This window comes from Talpa occidentalis, unplaced genomic scaffold (assembly GCF_014898055.3).
Source record: "Talpa occidentalis isolate TD23 unplaced genomic scaffold, MPIMG_talOcc4v2.1 talOcc4.5, whole genome shotgun sequence".
NCBI lineage: Eukaryota > Metazoa > Chordata > Mammalia > Eulipotyphla > Talpidae > Talpa > Talpa occidentalis.
Window position 1 is genome coordinate 65,514,604 of NW_023604861.1, and position 4,636 is coordinate 65,519,239.

Below are 4,636 nucleotides of genomic sequence, written 5' to 3' on the forward strand. Positions count from 1 at the left end.
AATTTTGTTTTTTAATTTATTATAATTACTTTTTTCTGATCCCTTATTTGGTTTCCCTACATTCCCCCTATAAGTGAAACCATCCAATATTTTTCTTTTTCTTTCTTGCTTATTTCACTGAGCATAATCCCTCCCAGCTCCATCCCATTGCTGCAAATAGCATGAGTTTATCTTTTTTGATTGCTGAATAGTATTCCTTTGTGTATATGTACCACATTTTTTTTCAATGTAATTTATATTTATTTTATATATATTTTCACATCATTTTCATTTTTGCACTATGAATGCATTTTCATGTTGGTTATAAGTTTACGTCTCCACTAGCAGCATAGGGGAGTTCCTTTTTCTCCACATCCTCGCCAACATTTGTTTCCTGTTTTTTAAATATGTGCCATTCTTGCTGGTGTAAGGTGGTGTCTCATTTAGTTTTGATTTACATTTCCCTGATAACAAGTGACGTTGAACGTTTTTTCATATACCTGTTGGGTTGGCCATTTGTATTTCCTCTTTGGAGAAGTGTCTTTTTAGCTCTTTTGCCCATTTTTTGACTGGATTGTTTACTTTGTTTTTGTTGAATCTGAATTGCATCAGCTCTGTAGATCTTTGTGATCAGTCCCATATCATTAGTATATGTAAAAAATTTTCCCAATCAGTAGAGTGTCTCTTTGTTTTGGTTAATGTCTCTTTTGCTGTACAGAAGCTTTTCAGTTTGATGTAGTTCCAGCTGATCATCCTTTCCTTCACTTTCTTTGCTTTGGGGGATGTTTCTTTAAAGATGTTACTGAGATGTATATCATGTAGTGTTTTGTCTGTATTTTCTTCTATACGTTTTACAGTTTCAGGTCTTATGTCCAACTCTTTTATCCACTTTGAGTTGGTTTTTGTGCATGGTGTGAGGTAGTGGTCTAGCTTCATTTTTTTACATGTGGTTTTCCAACACCATTTATTGAACAAACTGTCCTTATTCTCATGTCATTTTTTTGGAGTTAGGAGTGCGGGGTCCTTGGGTTCACTCTAGGAAAGGTTTCAGCAGAGCTCCTGTTTCAGCAACATGCGGCAAGTTTCCCAAGCGAGTTTCTCCACAAGACAGAGATATTAGTTATATTTAAAGGGGAGGTTTATTAGGGAAAATGATGGAAGAGTAGAAGACACTTACATAGCCACAAGTGGGTGGGAAGAGCTGCCCGAAAAGGGACAGGTTTGCATGGTTGCAGGTGGGCAGCCTTGAGGAGAGCTGCCTCCACTGAGGGAGGTCAGTGAAGAGAAGCCCTGGCCAGTAGAGGTCATGGGCAGGCAGGAAGCTGCTGTCCTGTGGCGGGAGAGAGTTGGTGAAAAGAAGTACCTGCATAATCACAGGTGGGCAGACGGAGTGCTGCCCCGTTGTGGGGGCAGGGTTAGGTTTTATCATCTTCAGGGAGGGGCTTATCTTTGTGGGTGGATGGTTTGTGCCCCTATAGCAGTCTGATAGTTTCTTGGTATTGCACCTCCTGATCTGTGCATTGATGCCTAAGGGTCTTGGTTATAACTGGGTTAATGGATTATGCTAATCCCTTCTACCCCTACCTCCTTGTGTGAGTTAGGTTCTTGACCTTGTATCTCCTTTCCAGTTTGTCTATTCTTATCCTCCATCAGTTCCACTGCATATTCTTTGCAACCGTGTCAAAGATTAATTGTCCATAAATATGTGGGTTTATTTTTGGGTTTTCTATTCAGTTCCATTGGTCTGTGTATATGCTTTTGTTCTAGTGCCATACAGTTTAATTATTATGGCTCTGTAGTACAGTTTGAAGACTGGAAGTGTGATACCTCCATTCTCCTTCCTTTTGGTCAGGAGAGATTTGGCTATTTGAGATTTGTTGTGGTTCCACATGAATTTCATCAATATTTGTTCTATCTCTTTGAATAATGTCATTGAAATTTTTATTGGAATAGCATTGAATCTGTAAATTGCTTTCAGTAGGATGGCCATTTTTATAATGTTAATTTGTCCAATCCATGAGCAGGGGATGTCTTTCCATTTCTTAGTGTCTTCTTCTATTTCTTTTAACAATGTTTTATAATTTTCTTTGTATTGGGCCTTAACTTCTTTTGTTAGGTTTATTCCCAAGTATTCGATTTTTTTGGTTTCAATTATGAAAGGCGTCACCTTGTGGGACAGCAAACATGGGAGTGGTGCAGGACAGAGGAAAAATAACTAAAATTCCAAGAAGAGAGAAAGAGACCTAGAGGGGCTACTATTGCTACAACAACACTGAAGATGAGAAACAGGAATTGTGGAGCAGGCTGTAGGATGCCAGATCCCCCAAAGGGCTGGATCCTGGCCTCTTTATTGACAGAGAAAGGTGGGTCAAGCTGAACACTGGATTATGGGCTTTAGGGAGGGTGATTATACACCCGACTCCCACCCATGACTCTAATCTTGTTAACAAGGCATTCCACTAATCAGTCCCTGGGGTGCAAGGCTCATCAGTATTGGCCAAGGGCGATCAAGCATCCTGCCTTGTATACTAGACCCACAGGCTACATCTCTCAAGATACAGCACCTTCCCCCACAGCAAATCTCATTTTTATTGGGCGTCAGATTCAGGGAAGGTGGGCAAGTCCATGGAGGAATGTGTAGAGGAATGTGCTTGGTGGGGATGTGGACTGGGAATGCATAATAGTCTGGTACAAGCTAAGGGAGCATGAATAGGGGCTGTTGCTTGGGGCCTCCATTGTTGCTGCTGATCAAAACATCCTATCTCTAGTCCTTGTTTACACTTAACTTCCTATCAAGGTGGTCTAGTTGGTTATGCTAATCTGGCCATAATGTCTACCTGCTGTTTTCAGCAGATATCCTCATACCAAGACTTTTATCCTGGTGAGAGGCCCCATGTCTGACTCTACATTTAGCTTAACCAGCAGCAACTTTGGGTGCCAAGCAAAATCCCAAGAACAAGGGAGCCTGGGGGACCCACATAAAGGGATGGTTTTCTTGATTTCTTCTTCAGATTGATTGTTTGTGTTTTGATTTTACATCCTGCCACTTTACTAAACTGTTTGATTATTTTGATTATTTTTTTTGTGAAGTTTTTAGGGTTCTCTATGTATATTATCATACAGTCTGCAAATAGTGATAGTTTTACTTCTTTCCTTATTTGGATTCCTTGTATATCTTTCTCTTGTTTTATTGCTCTGGCTAGGACTTCCAGTATTATACTGAAAAAGCAGTAGCAAGAGTGGACATCCTTATCTTGCTCCTGATGTTAAAGCAAAGACTTTCAGCTTTTCACCATTGGGAATAATACTGGCTGTGGGTTTGTCATATATGGCTTTTATCATGTTAACGTATGTTCCTTCTATCCCAAGGATTTCGAGGGCCTTCATCATAAATGGATGTTGAACTTTGTCAAATGCTTTCTCAGAATCTATTTATATGACATGTGATTTTTATTTTTGTTGATGTGTTGGATTACATTAATTAATTTTCGGATGTTGAACCATCCTTGTACCCCTGGAATAATTCCCACTTGATCATGGGGTATTACCCTTTTGATGCATTGTTGGATTCCATTGGTGAGGATTTTATTGAGGATTTTTGCATACTCATTTTGCATTAGTGAGATTGGCATGTAAAAGTTATCTTTTTTTGTGTGTGTTGCCTATGTTTGGTTTTGGTATTAGTGTAATGTTGGCTTCATAGAACATATTTGGAATTATTCTTTCTCAATTTTTTGAAAGAGTTTGTATAGGATAGGCACTATTTCATTTCTGAACATGTGGTAGAATTTATTTGTGGAGCCCTCTGGTCCCGGGCTTATGTTTTTGGGAAGTGTTTTGATTACTATTTCAATTTCACTGTTTGTAATTGGTCTGTTTAGGTGTTCTATTTCTTCTTTATCTGGTTTTGGATGATTATATTGTTCTAGGAATTTGTCCATCTCTTCTGGATTGTTGAACTTGTTTGCATATAAATATTCATAGTAATCTCTGATTATTCTTTTGATTTCTACTGAGTGTTGTCATTTCCCCTCTTTCATTTATGATCCTACTTATTTGTGTTTTCTCACGTTTTTTTTTTTTTTTTCTTTGTGAGCCTGGCTAGAGGTTTGTCTATTTTGTTTATTTTTTCGAAGAAACAAATTTTGGTTTTGTTGATCTTTTGGATTTGTTTTTTCCAGTTTCTGTCTCATTTATTTCTGCTTTGATGTTTATTATTTCCTTTCTTCTACTGGTTTTGGTTGTTGGTTTTTTTTTTTTTTTTTAGTTCTTTGAGATGGGAAATTACATTGTTTCTTTGAGTTCTCCCTTGTTTCTTGATGTGAAACTGTTTTGCTATATATTTTCCTCTTATTACTGCTATTGCTGTGTCCTATGCATTCTGGAAAGTGGTGATTTCATTGTCATTTGACTCAAAATACTTTTTAATTTCTTCTTTGATCTCCTCTTTAATACAATGGTCTTCCAGTAGTGTTGGTTTCAATCTCCGTGAATTGGGAGGGTTCCTTACTTTCTTTTCATGATTTATTTCTAGTTTGGTGCCTTTATGGACAGAGAAGATAGGTGGAATGATTTTGCTCTTAATGCATCTGTTGTTTGTTTTGTGGCCCAATATGTGATTGATTCTGGAGAACAATCCATGTGCACTTGAGAAAAA